General features: G+C 32.2%; 1 protein-coding gene across 1 annotated transcript in view; it reads left to right on the top strand.

Moving 5' to 3' along the window:
- Nucleotides 1-1,522: 1,522 nt before the first annotated feature.
- CCDC102B (coiled-coil domain containing 102B) overlaps nucleotides 1,523-15,737 on the top strand; it is a 525,678-nt gene continuing 511,463 nt past the window's right edge. Inside the window, 1 exon segment of the mRNA XM_031946694.1 lies at nucleotides 1,523-1,627. The gene's annotated coding sequence lies outside the window, so the exon portion shown is untranslated.

Consider the following 15,737-nt stretch of genomic DNA (forward strand, 5'->3'; position numbering starts at 1 on the left):
TATCTATAGGCATATAAAAAGATACTCTAAAAATCACTAGATAAGAGAAATGCAAATTTATACAAATTTGAGATACTACCTCACACCTATCATATTGGCTAATATGACAGAAAAGAAAAAAATGATAAATGGTTGAGGTGATGTGAGAGAATTGGGACATTAATGCACTATTGATGGCATTGTGAACTGATCCAATCATTTTGAAGAACAATTCAGAACTAATGCTATTGTTTAAATTAAAAGAAAGAATGTTTTCCATGTAAGCAAAACATTGAGCTGGAAGATAAGATGCATAGAGAAAACTAAAGATTTATAGACGCTGTGAATAACATGTCAAAAAATCTTGCTTCCAGTAAAAAAAGGGGGGGGGGGAGGTGGAGGAGGGAAGGGAAAGAAGGATACTGAAAAGAAAGAGATTCTTTTCTTTGTTTTTAAAGAAATTGTGGGCTGAGTCTGTGATATTAATTTCCAGTAGTGTTTAATTCTGCATTTCCATACAATTGGAATCTTGTGGCTATTCTACTTTTCAACTTTTCATATAACTAGGCCAGTTTTATGAGTAGCCTAAAAATGCATAGTAGTGATTCCTATGGAGTATATCTTTGACTTGAATTATTGGACTATGCTTTGCTCCTACCAGAGGATATGGCTATTATCCCCAAAACCCAAGGGAGAGAAAATACAAATGATTGAAGGAAATTTCTTCTTTCCCATTACATGATGTTTTTGTCATTTAGTTTTTCTCTGTTTCCTCTGAACAATTTCAATATTTGAGTTAACCTTTGAAGTCCTGTTGCTATTTTTATTTATTTTTTACTTGTTTACTTTTTTATTTACTTTTTTTTTACTTTACTTATTAAAGGGACAAAACATCACTACTCTCTTTCAACGGCCATCTTGACAGCTGAGTCATGTCAATGGAAAATCATTCAGACTAAGAACAAGGAATCAGTGCCAAAATCCTTTCATTGGGATCTTTGACTTGGAAACTCAGAATTCTTGTCAGTCTGACTGCAATCAAGTGTCCTAACCTATCTAGAACTTATTTATTTACCAAAACATTTCCTTAAATTTACAGAGTTTTTTCTTTTTTTTCAAAATGAGTCACAGTGACAGATTGAATATCTGCAGATATCTTTCTATTGTTAATTATTATAATCCATAACAGAGAATGTTTATCCCTTCCTTTTGAAGATTTTTTCATGAAGTTTTTTTTTATTTTGATATTTTTCGTACATTTAAAAAAGTGACTGACTAAATGAAATGACATGAAAATAAGTAGAAAACTGACTAATGAGAAATTATTATTTGAATTCCTGGCATTTTCTTAGTATACAGTTTCAAACGCTGAGAAGAAAAACTTAGGAAATTCATGTTTAGTTTGGGGACAGTAGAAAAAGATTTTATTTTGGTTAGCTAAGTTGAAATCTAAAGTATTGGCTTTGGTAAATCTTCACAACCAATAGGAATCCTTTTTGAGTTAGTGTGGAGTGGCCTTAATGCTGGATATAATCCTGTTGGCCAAGACCCCAGAACTATACAGATGAGGAAAGGATGCAGGAAATTCAGTTGTTTACACATGTGTCTGTAACACTGAGAAGCTAGAGCAGCCCAGCAAGCCCAGAGGGTAAGAGTATTTAATAACCTTGTGGTTTTTCTATTTAATTTTTATTCTTTCCTGCTGGGGTAGAGAATGGGTTGTTCTACAAGCAAGGGAAAAAGTAGTTGATTATAAGACACAGAGCAAGACAATTGTGAAATAGAAGAAAGAAATATTTGAAGGTTTTTCTTAAGTTAGATGTGTTTTTTCTTTCCTTATTCATTTTTTCACTATTGGTGCTATTTATTTTGATATACATTTCCTGCATTTAAATTTTTTATATAGTTATAACCAGGTAAGGTTTTAGCATGCAAATATAGATAGTAATTGAAGTTATTATTTTAGAAACTTTAGTTGTATAAGATGAATATGAATTATCAGAAATGTTAGTTATATTTTATGCAGTAAGAAAAAAGGTAATATTGTTTTTGCATAGAGTATATTCTCTTTTCAGAACTATAGACTTATGTTTTATATGCTTAATATCCTTTGGAAATAAATGGTCCTTTTGTTGAATTCTTATGATTGCTGAGAGGAAGTTGTGTGATCAGAAGAGTTGTATCATATTTTAGAGCTACCACAAGTGATCTGAATTTCCTTATATAAAATACAGGATTTCATGAGGAAGAGAGAGGAACAGAGAATAAAGGTCAATACATACACAAATTAAGGAAATGGAAAACATAACTACTATGTTAGCTATTCCTAAAAAATTCCTAAAAAACTCTTTCTTTTAAAATATCAAAATTTAGTCTTTATTTTTTTAAAAGATCATAATTTTGATTACCAGTAAATGTAAAATAGATTGTCAAACAAAATGGAAATTCTTAAAATAATGATTAACTGTCGGATAAATGTTGTTACAGATGGCTTTCAAAAACTTAATATTTCTATTTTATTCTTCTAAGCACTCTCACATCAACTGATATCTTAACCTCTCTAAATCAGCTCACATGTCAGATTTTATATTCTTTCTTGGGAGGCAGGGTGTTGCAATTTTAAGTTTAGATGGATTAGATCAAAGGAATGTTCATCCCAGGATAGTTGCTTTAGAATATAGTTGAAAAGAATCTTTTTGACATTAGTAAATCAGTCTACTTTTATAGTCAACAGGAGACCTTACACTATTTAGGAAAAAAAAATCTCCATGCCATTTTTCTTTCATATACATTTTTAATGGCACCATTAAATTTAAGAGAATATCAGATTATTATATAGCACTAGTGCAGTTTTCTCATATGTCTTTATGCTGTTGGTTAGAAGACAGAAATACTTATTTTGAGGAAGATCAGAGGAAGAAAATTCATCACACATTCATGCAGTCATCACACTGCATATGGAGAGGCATGTTGAGTCAGGTTTTTCTAAATCCATCCTCCTCAATCATTTCTTATAGTCTGATAACACTCCTTTAATTCAGATACCATTATTTGGATGACCATTAGTAATTTGATATTCACTTATTTTCAATTTTCACTACAGCAAAAAGTACTACTGTGAACATGTTTTATGTATGGATCTTCAGACATAGTACAGTAGCTCCAAGTCAGAGGATTTAGGATCAAATCTAACTGCTAGTGTTCCTTAAGCAAATTAATCAACATCTCTGGATCTCAGTTTCCTGATCTATAAAATAAGAATTGAATTAGCTAACTTCTGAATTTGTTTGAGATATCCATTTTTTATTTTTATTTCTTTTATCTCTTTGGGATATATACCTAGTAATAAAATCATTGGGTCAAAAGGTATACATAATATTAGTGGCTTTTGGGAGAGGATTCCAAAATATTTTCTAAAATGTTTGGATCAAGAAACTTCTACCAAGACTACACTAATATGCTTGCCTTCCCATATTTTCCCCAATAACTGTAATTTTTCTTATTTTGTTTTTCAGTCAATTGATGGCAATGAGATAGAATCCCAGAAATGTTTTAATTTTTATTCTTATTATTATTTGTGATTTGAGATATTTTTCCATATAGTTGTTGATAGCTTTTGCTCCTTTTGAGAAGTTTCTGTCCATATATTTTGGCTATTTATCAACTGGGAAATGATTCTTCTTTCTTGTTTATCAGAATTTTATTAGAGGAGCATGCTTCAAATAAATAAATACATTCCCAATTAACCCCTTCCTTCTCATATTAGCTGTAATGATTTGGTTTATGTATTTCTTTTCAATTATAATTCGTAGAATCCCTAATTTGCTTCCTAAATTAGTGTCAAAGACAAAGGGAGTGAATGTCAAGAATGTGGGTTAGATCTGAATAAATGAGTTATTAAAGGTGGCATGTTAAGATAGGAGAGTAGTCTATAGCCTGGCTATAGGGAAATATAGAGCTCTAAGACTTAAAAAAGTGGGCTAAAGCAAAATTATGATGGACCTTAAATACCAGGCTAATGAGTTTCTTCTTTAGTCTAGGACAGTAAAGGAAATCTTCAAGGCTTTTGAGCAGGAAAGTGATATGGTATTATCTCTATATTAGAATGGATATTTTTGTAGTGTGGAAGATTTAAGAAAGGGAGACATCAGAAAAAGAAAGATTAATTAGATGATCATTAAGGCAAATGGTGATAAAGTCTAAACTTAGGGACCGATGTAAAAATTGTTCCTGGAAATATCAGGAAAAATCATTTATTATGAAGATGAGGAATATAATAAAGACTTTGTTTATGTGTACATATGTGTTAAGTTGCAATAAGTTATAAAATGCACATATTTGGAATCATGGATTCATAGAAATCATGCTTTGGAAGAAACCTTAAATTCATTCTAATTCAATGTTCTCATTTTACAAAAAGAAACAGGATATAGTGAAAAGTGCTAGACTTGTGGTTGGAAAACATCATTTTAAAATCTGGCTCTTCCAGTTATGAATTTGACAATCAAAGCAAGTCAATTAACTGTTACAATCTGTCTGACTATTTCCTAGTCATTCTACCTTATTAGCCTCAGTTTCTTCATCTATTAAATTATCATTTATTAAAGATTTTTAATGTAACTTTAAGCTCTAAATATGGGATCTTATAAACTTCCTTGAGTGTTTCCTCATTTGCAAAATGTAGATAATGATATTTATACTACCTATGTCTTAGGTGCTTTTCAACACTGGCAACTTTCTCTAAATATGAGTTGTTGTTTTTTTGGGGGGGGTACAGATTAGGAAACTGAGCCTCTGAGAAACTAAACCATTTTCTCAAGATCAGATCTATTTAGTCATACTCCTTTATTGCAAAACAGGAGGTGTATGTGAAAATTAGTTTTGAAAAGAGTTTAACAAAAAGAATGCATTATATACAAAAGAAAAAAATAGAATATACTTAGAGAATCACAGAACTGGAAGGAAATTTAGATATAACCTGATTTTGTATTGTGTTTTTCTTCTGCAGAACTCAGAGAAGCTATGCATACTATTTTGCTTGTTTTAAAACATATGAGTATATAAAAGTATGGTACTTTGGGGGTACATAGAAGAGAAAAGTGGTTATTTTCCTCTTTCTTTTTAAATATAAATACAAAATAAGAAAAAAAAATAGAAAAAGAAAGACAGAAAAAGGAAATAAAATAAAACAAACCACTGTCATGTGCCTAGCAGAACATTAAGGTGGATTCAAAATACATAACCATAGATTTCTGTTTCAAAAAAGTGCATACAATAATAGAATAGATTATATTCATGACTGTCCATTTTTCTTTGCTTCCTTGTAGGTTATTCTTTGCTTTCTGCTGTTCACTTTTTACGTTTTTTCCCTCTTTAATCCCCTCCCCAACTCCTCCAAACAGGCTACAATTAATCACAGATATATTTACACACACATATATACATACATGTATGCACAATACAAACACCTACATGCATACACACACATATATATGCATTTACACACATAAACTTGCATCTAAAATATTAATATAGCTGATACATAATGTAGATTTTTCTCTTGATTGAATCAAGTTCGACTTTGTCTGAGTCAATCATTACTATCCTTACTATTTTATTTCTAATAAAATTTCCTCCTGTTTTTTATAATATTTGTGTATATCTCTTATATCCTATCCCTGCTAACTCTTCTACTTTAAGTTTCTCTTTAACTTGTCTTGCTATTACTTAAGTTCCCCTATCTATGGATCTCTCCCTTATCCTCTCCTCTATTCTTTCCTTCTCTCTTTATCTATTTTCTGTTAATCTATACATCTTGTTCCATTGCCATAACTTTACACACCTTTCTATACCCCATCTTGTTTTTTTTTATGCCTTGTCCATTAATCTACACACCTTGCTCCACTACCACAAATCTACACACGCTTCTATAATCCCTATCCTGTTCAAATATATGTATGTATATATATATATATATATATATATATACACATATAAATATATTATCCTATTCCCTCCCTCATACTTATTTTTTTAAAATAGAATTTGAAGGGTTCTATTCACTTCATGTTATAAATATGTAGTGTTCCCCATTTAACCCATTCCCAAGGTGAGTAGCTTTTTAGAACTGCCAACCCTCCTTCCCCCTCTAAATGCCTCTATTTTTCCCCTGGACCTCATTCATGTAATATAATTGTAATTATTAACTTTTCCTATATAGTTTTGCTTCTTAGAGTCAGATCATATTCAATTCTGCCCCAATATTTCTTTTGAGCTATCCAATTTTTGATGTCAAACTTAAACATGTGATATGCATTTACATGCAAAAAACATAAACAATTTGTCTATAATGAGTCATTTGAATTTAATCTTTGATGTTAGCTCTTCTATGCTAAATTTTCTATTAAAATTCAAGTGTGTTTGAGAACACTTGAAATCCTGAAAATTTGCAACTTCATTGAATACCATTTTTATTCAATATTATAGTTAGTTTTGCTGGATATGATATTTTTGTCTGAGGCTAAGTTCTTTTTATTGCCAATATGTATTATTCTAAGTCCTGCGATCTTTTATTGCAGTTGCTTATAAATCCTGGGATAATTATAATTGTAGCTCCAACATATTTGAATTTTTTTCTGTTATTTTTGTTATTTGTTTCTTGCAAAATTTTCTCTTTTATCTGGGGTTTTTGAAATTTGGCAATAATATTCCTCTATATTTTCCATATAAGATTTCTTTAAAAAGGTGGTGATAGGCAGGTTTTTTCAATTTCTTTCAATATAGGACAATTTTTTTGATTATTTTTTGCATTCATATGTCAAAGTTCTTCTTTCTTTCTTTGGTCATAACTTTCAGGTAGTTCATAATTCTTACATTTTCTCTTGATCTCTTATATCTTGATCTTTTCTCCAGATTTTTTGTTTTACTTATAAGCTGTTTCATATTTCATTCTATTTTTTCATTCTTTATGTTTTGTATTCTTATTTCTTGGTCTCTTATGGCTCCACTGACTTCTCTTTGCCCAGTTCTAATTTTCAAAGAACTATTTTCATCTTTAAGACTTTGTATCTCCTTTTCTTATTAGTTAATTTTTTTTTTCATAATCCTTGTTTTTTTCTTGGATAGTCCTTATTTATTTTACTTTTTCCACAATCTCTCTGATTTGTTTTTTGTAGTCTCTTTTGAGTTCTTCCATAAATGCTTTCTGGGCAGGTAGCCATTTAATATTACTCTTTGGTATAGAAAAGGCTTAAAAAAAAACAAACTTTACTATCTTCCTCTGAAGATGAGCCCTGGTCTTCCCTATTCCCATAGATTTCCATGGTTGAGTTCTTTCTTCTTTGCCTGTTAATTATTATTATTATAATTTTAAAGTAAAAACTATTGGTGTAAGCACCTCTAATCCTGGAGTGGAGTTGGAGATGCCTCTAACTTCATTTCAGCTCTTCTCTCTGACCTGGAATTCCAAACCAAAAACTCCATTCCCCTTTAAATGCTTGCAGCCAGCAGCAGCCCTGCCCCACTGTTTTTGTACTCATCAGGTGTTCTGGTTCCTTCTTTACCCAGGGCAGCTTGGGCCTGGTATTTCTAGTCAGCCAAAGTTCCTCAGTCTTCCAGGACTTAGATGCACAACTCTCTTCATTAGGAGGTAAAAGTTCTTCTGATTCTGGTTTGGACTGAGACTGTAGTCAAATCCAACTAATCCCAGGGCTCCCGACTTGCTGTTTCAGAGGACTAGCCTGGAGTTGCTAATACTTCACCTTGGCTAAACCTTCATCCTTAGGTCTTTTCTTGGGTTGTCCCATTAGGACCCTTTTCTGCTTTATCTTTTTTGTTTTTCATCAGTCTATGTTTGCCCTGAAGCACAAATTTGTTTTATTTGTAGTGGAAATCTGGAGAGCTTAAAATTTTTCAACCTACTCTTCTATTTTTGCAGAATCCTCCCCTTTCTTCTTTTTGATTGTTGACAGAATCTAGCCCTTTACCAAGTATAATGCAAAGTTTGCTTTGGCATAGGGACCATAACTGTTGTTTATTTATCAATTTATTTTTGTTGTTGTTTTTCATTGTGTATGTGTATATGTGATGGATCTTTTGGTGAAGTCTATGAACTCTCAGAACAAAGTTTCTCACCACACACAATAAATTATATTAGATCTGAAAAGAAATAAATAGTATTGAAGAATTATTATCCATTTTTTTAAAAAAAGTTCATGGTTCATAGAGTATTTTGATGTCTACCTGGTGTGATAAAGATTTGGATGGCCATTAAAATCTCTTACACACCAATCATGTCTCAGACAGGTTGACTGGTGAATTAAATTCCTAACTGATGATAATGTCACAATTCACTGTATATACAGGAAGATAATGATTGGTGTAGAGACAACTGAATAGAGGTTTGAATTTTGTTCTAAAATAACTAGGGGGAAACTAACATCACAGTGCATAGAACATTGGACCTGGATATTGGGTTAAAATACAACTTCAGACCCTTACTAGGTATATGACTCTGGACAAATCACTTAGTCCTATTTGCCTTGATTCCTTCTCTATAAAATGGGGACAGACAGAGAGAAGAAAACATCCCAGAATCTTTGCTAGGAAAATCCCTTAGACTTACTTTTGTCCAACTGATAATCAGACAAGACTGAATAACAGTAACTAGAGTTCTTTTTATCTAACTTTAGCTCTGAGAGATATTCTTGAGAGAATTGAACATTTTTCATTTTTATTAATAACACTTCTAAACTCTTAAATAATTGAAGTTAACCACCCTATCAACCCTAGATTTATTGAGTCATATATAAATAGATTTAGACAAGCAGGTCTCAAAAGCAAAGACCCAGGGGCAAGCTCATTGACCATCTATTGGCTTTCTTTCCCTTTAAAGCCTGGGATCTCTAATGAGTGGAAGTGTGGAGACTGAATAAGGGAAATTCACTCTCCAAGTGAATTCACCTCTCCAAAGGTCAGATAAGGGAGAATTTGAGGATGATTACAAATATGAGGGTGGCAAGGAAATTCCTTTGTCATTTGTTTTCATTTTCTACTAGTGCCATCTGCTGGTTACAATATGATGGGACGGGGAAGAAGAAAGTAGAGGAGGAAGAGGAATAGGAGGAAAAGGAGATGAGACAGGCAGAGAGGCACAGAAAAGCATTAAGTCACTAAGTAAGGGAATAACAAGTACCTGTCTTGTATATATAGTAGAACTATGGAGGCTGATGTCTCAGAATACAAATTTGTCTTACTCCATAGTTTTGCCTAGGATACCTCTGCTATTAGTTATATCAATAAGTTACTCTTTGATGTTATTTTTAATGCTGAAATTTCCCCAGAAACTGCTGACACAGATTATTTTAAACTAAGATGTTGGTGATTTTTGTTTTGTATTCATGTAAACATAAAAAATATAAATATGCCTGAGAGCTAAACATTCAGATTTTTGTCCTTGATGTTGCATTTGAAGACAGAGAGATCTTTATGTCAGCTTAAAAAAACACATAGTTTTGAAACATGCACCATAATAACTCCTATGCTGGGTCTGCTTTTAATTTGTAGAAGAAATTCTTTCAAGAAATCAGAGTGAGAACTTCCATTTTTGACAGCCTAGCATCTGTTTTGAAGATGATATAAATATTTAAATATATTAAATATATTCAAATGGTGATATTTTATTAAACATTCTAGATCTAGTGGCTTATGTGGAAGCAGTTTTTAAAGAAATCACAGACATTAATTTAATGTTGAAATGGAAAGAGCATTGGGCTTAGAGATTGAGGATTTGGAATTAAATCACAGCTTACTCTTTGAGTAAGCCATTTAATATCTTGATATTTTCAATTTCCTCATCTGTACAATGGGGGACAGGGTAGCTGTTAATTTAGGTTGTCTCTAGCTCTAAATATTTGATTATATTATCATTTATAGTGGTATTTCTGTGAGGATAAAAAAATTCATTTATGAAGGACATGTAGATATTGAATCAATCATTGGGATTATTAACAGTATACTACTCTGTACAAAGCTCCCTATTGTCATGGAGTCAGATTTTATTGGGGATACAAGACATAGATCCACACATATGTGTCTTTCAAGTATTCAATGTGGGTTTTCCCTTCATTCACACAGCTCTAATTCTTGCACACTGCTGTAATATGAGACTCAAAAGACATGAATAATACATATTTATTTAGTGTTTTCCTCATAAAATCTTTCAAGGTTACATCCATTATTTGCTATTATTATTTTTTCATTTACTATTATATTATTATTTATTATCATTTCATTTACTATTATTATTTTTTCATAGAAGATTTGAGACTAAGGAAAATTAACTTCTCTTAAGTTAACAAAAAGGCTGCTTGGTCACAGTGGACATAAATTCAGGAAGACTCATCCTTTTAAGTTCAAATTTGGCCTCAGGCACTTACTAGCTGAGTGACCCTGGACAAATGACTCAACCCTATTTGTCTCAGTTTCCTCATCTATAAATGAACAAGAGAAGATAATAGCAAACCACTTCATTATCTTTGCCAAGAAAATCCCAAATGAAGTCATGAAAAGTCAGACACAACTGAAAAGATTGACGCCAAAAAAAAAAAAAAATACTCACATAACTGAAAGTGGCAAAACTAGTACTTGAGCTCAGCTCTTCTGATTCCCAATAGTGTCCATCCAATGAATATTTTAGATCAGAAGATGAGGAAATGAATGGAGAATCTTTTAAAAAATGCTTTATATTTCATTTAATATTATTAATTATTAAAAAAACCAATCTGAGCTTAACCACTAAAGAGATCTTTTCTCTATGATATATATCTTGTGGCACAGTAAATAAAGTAAGACCCAGAATTAGAAAAATCTTTGTCCAAATATGACTTCAAATTCTCACTAGCGTTTTAATTCTGGGCAAGTAAATTCATGTTCCTTCATCTGTAAAATGGGGATAATAATAGCATATAATCCACAGAGTTTTGTCATGTTCAAATGAGAACATAATTGTAAATCTCTTATTACAGTGCATGGCATATAGCGATATGTATATATATATATATATATGTATATGTATACATATATATGTGTGTGTTAGTATTATTAATATTGCCAAGATAGTACTTTCAAAACTCTCTTACTTATTTATATGTTTTTTTGAACTTCTGTTTAATGCATTTTGAGTTCTGCCCATTCAGTCTCTCTTTTTCTTTTTCTCAACCTTGCTCTTTTCTTCTTTCCCAAATCTGCCTCCCTTGCAGTGAAAAAAAAAGAAATAGAATCCTTATAATAAATAAGTAGTCAAACAGAAAAAAAGATACTCATTTGCTTTGTCCAAAAATCTCCCTACCTATCACCCTTCTGGCAGAACATCATAAACCTGGAGTCAAAGTTGTTAATAGAATTAATCAGAATTTTAAATCTTTCAAACATGTTTTTCTTTATATTTTATATAAATTATATGGTTAGTCCTGTTCATTTCACTTTGCTTCAGTTTATGCAAGTGTTCAAATTCCTATGGCATCATTCTTTTCATTACTTTTTGATTAGCATAGCAGATATTACCAAAGAAAACAGGACCATCTAAGACTCAGAAATTCACTGACATCTAAGGGTCACAGGAGGCTAGAGGTTACCCACATTTTGTCTTTTGTATAGAAGGACATCAAGATACACCTAGTTCATGTGTCAGAACTTCCCTGGGCATTAATGTCTTTCACATAGAATGATGTGGGAAAGATTCCTATCTTTGATTCCCAAACCCCTCTAGTTAATGTAATTACCCTTTGACTCACAAATCCTGGTCCCTTTGAATTCCAATAGAAGATCCGGACCTGTCCCAGCCCCATCCGGATGGGAGCCAACTTTGGGGTTACACCCAAAAGCCCCTCGAACTAAATCTCCCTTTATAAAAGGGAGATGCTGGGACCCCCTCTTTGCAGAGATTCCAAACATGCTAGCCATGTGAGGACCCTCTGTCCACTGGACTCTCTGTCCGGTGCCCTCCTTATCTCTACCTTCACCTATCTCCTTACTTCCAAACCCAGTAATAAACCTCTTTTATCAGTCTAGCTTTCGGGCCAATAAATGCCTTTATTGGTGACTCATGCTGCTACTAGACCTCATTTACCACCATATCCTTGCGCCGAATCCAAGGGGTGTTGCAGGGGAACTCTGTTTGACTCCCTGTACCCTGAACCTGCCACTAGACCTCAACTAAATCCTAATTTCATTTAGGTACCCCAAATCTATACCTGAACATTATGACTGTCTCTATAACTGGATAACTCTGAAATAAGGATTTTTTTTTTTTAGAACCCAGGACAGACATTGAAGTTGCTCCATTTTTGTTCACAGTTTGCTTTTAGACCCAGATCCCTGTGTGTGGCCCAAAATTAGGCAATCTGTTAAATTGTTTCTTCTTTATCCCAATGGGCAAAAATGTTTATTAAAATTGGTAAGAGGAAGATGTATTTCCAAAAGAAGATCAATTTTTAATTCTGCATAGGAATCATCTGCCAGTAGAGCACTCTGTTTTATATGGGAACCAGTAAACACTCAAGAAACACATTTTTTTTTACTCTCTACTCCATATTCTGGAGATGCTATCCTATCAATTAATGCATTTTTTCAATAACATCAAGCAGGTGATCAATATGGTGACAATTAAGCATTTTGATATGGGAACATGGTATGCATTAATTAAATTTAGCAGATGTAATACAAAAAAAATTATATCTTAAGTGTGCATTTTTCTAGGTGGTGGAGGAAACATAGTTTTGCTCAGACACTGTTCTTGACCTTATAGAACTCAAATTCTGGTAGGGACATATGAGAAATTTGTAAAAGACAATAAGGCAAATGTACGATAAATACATGAGAAACCTATGGTCCAACCTTTTGAAGTGCTTGCCTTGATTCTGCCTGTTTTTAATCTTAGTTTGGTGTTGGAGAGAATTCAATTAAATGCTAGACATTGGAGAGATTTAGAATGGATTCAATTCTTGGTGGCTAATATAAATCAAATCAATACATATTTAAAGTGCTTACTACTCACTGTGCTAAGTACTGTGACTTCAAAGAAAAGTAAAACAAACAAAAAAGCAATCCCTGTTGCCAAAGAAATTACAGTCTAATGGAGAAGATACCTTGCAAATAACTAAGTACATCTAAACTAATATACAGGATATATTGGAAATAATCTTAGAGGAAAGATGCTAATGTTAAAGATCATCAGAAAAGTCTTTTTTTGTACAAGATGGGATTTAAACTAGAACATGACAGAAACTGAACCAGGAGGCAGAGATGAAGAGGTGAAGAATTCTAGTCACTGGATAGCCAGTGAAAATTTCTGGAATCAGTAGATGGAAGAAAATCTTTCCCTATTCCTAAAGGTTTTATCCATGCAAAACTATCCTCACACATAATCATATCAATATTCAAGGCCACAGAATATTCAGAAAAGGTAAGGGAAAAAAAGAGTGAAAAGATGGTGTGGCATTTAAAAAGATCCAACATAATTTCTGGGTATTTAATATTTTTTGTAATACTGTCAGTATATTTATTAATAATAGAGTAGACATTTGGCCATATCTTTCTTAGACCAAAGACATTCATGGCAGTGGGCTCACAGCTTATATGTTCATTAGAAAAGGGGTGTTTCTGAGGATGGCAATCATATTTGATTGGGTAACAATGAGAGAATGAATATTACAATGAGGGACTGAATCTGAACTTTGATTATGTCTTACGTTATCCCTAGACTTAGAAAATCTATTCAAATAATTTAACCTTGGTAAATTTGAATAAAGTACAATGGCTTCCCCACCTGCATGGATTTTGAGCTAGAAAGTTAGTCCAATGTCTTTATCTGTAATGTCCTTCAGAAGACAGAAATTTTAAAATTAAGACTTAAAAAGAGGGGGAAAGTCTGAATATACTCAAATAATTGGTTATTAATCATTTCTTTCTGTGGATAGGGACAAGTTTTAAAGAGCTTTAAAAGCCAGTATTTTAATTTTATTCTGGAAGGGGAGACCATGGAGTTTGTTAAATAAGAAAGGGTAGGGCGAGATGATCAGACCTCTGCATTAGGAAGAGCAATTTTACAGCTTACTGGAGGATGGAGTGGAGTCAGATACAATAGTCTAGGTATGAGATGATGAAAACCTGCACTAGAGTAGCAACAGAATAAAAGTAAAGATGAAGCCATATATGAGTCATTCTCAAGGTAGAGATGTCAGAATTTGACATTCAAGGGATTTGAGAGTAAGATGTCAAACATGACACTTAGATTGTGAGCCTGGGTGACTGGGATAGCTGTAATTTTGGTAAAAATAGGGAAAAAGGAAGAGGGGTAGATTCAAGGAAAAGATGATGAGTTCAGTTGTGGAAATGTTGAGTTTATATGTTTATAACACATTTTAAATTAGAGATATGCAGTAGGCCATTAGATTGGAGGTCAGGAGAAATATTATGGTTAGAAAAATTGATCCGAGAATCAACTGCAAGGTTCACCTTTTCTGAGTCTGTTTCATTTTCTATCAAATGGGGATAATAATGCTTATGCTTCTGAATTGTTTTAATTATAGTGTAATATATTATTATTATATAGTATAGTGTAATATACTATTATATATATATATATTATGTTATGTTATATAAAGCCCTTTGTCAATTTAAAAACACTATATAATAAACTTTGTTTTAGGGGAGAGGAAGAATTTGATCTCTTTTTTGGCTTCTTGATTGCATAGTTTATAGCCTAATATCATTATTAGTATAATATTTCTTACTCATTTGTTTGGAATAAAACCCTTCACAGTCCTGATCCAATTTTTATTTCCAGACAAATATTATATTATGTCACTTTAAACACTCAATATTCTAGCCAATATTGGCTAGAATATGATTCCCACATTGGGAAATTTAATCTCCTATGCCAAAGGCTTTGTATAGTCGATTCTCCATACCTGGAATTATCCATCTCCTTCTCACCTCCACTTCATAGAATTCCTAACATCATTCAAAGGGCAACTTAGACAACTTTTCTTAAGTTAATAAATGCTTATCACTGAAAGTATTTTACAAATATTTTGTATTTATTCAATCATGTATATTTATTTCCTCTCTGTGAAATAATTTTTTTGATTGTAGGAGTCTGGCATGTGATTTGACTTTAAAAAAAGTTTGTTGAAATGATATATGTGTATATATAATTTTACAAATAATATTAATTTAACCGTGTTATGATCACAACAGTATTCTGAGTCCTGGATTATGTGACTCATAGCCTTAAGATTTCCACGTGAATTTTTTTCTTTTAATTGAAGTGGCAAGCAGCGCTTTAAATATTTTGGGAGAATAAATTTCCATGAATTATGACAATTTATGCTATTATCTAGAAATAAGCCTTTTGTTTGAGAATAGGGGTCAGCAGAGTACACACATTTCCCTTTTTATTGTTATAATATATCATTTGACATTTCCTTGTAGGGAGACACATGTCATACATGATTAGTAAACAAAAGTGTGTAGTTATGGCAAACCTTGAGACAAAAGAGAAAGAACTAGTAATGATGCCAAACTATATAGAAATTGTTTCTAAACAAGATGAAAAAAAAATTAAAAGCAGAATTTTATACTTCCTTAAAATTGTCCATGAGGTCACATGGATTTAAAAGATAGTATAGTGACAGATCCCATTTCTCAGTCTTTTCTATAATAACAGTGATAAACTGTTAAATGACCAATATCTCTTC

This window comes from Sarcophilus harrisii, chromosome 1 (genome assembly GCF_902635505.1).
Source record: "Sarcophilus harrisii chromosome 1, mSarHar1.11, whole genome shotgun sequence".
Lineage (NCBI taxonomy): Eukaryota > Metazoa > Chordata > Mammalia > Dasyuromorphia > Dasyuridae > Sarcophilus > Sarcophilus harrisii.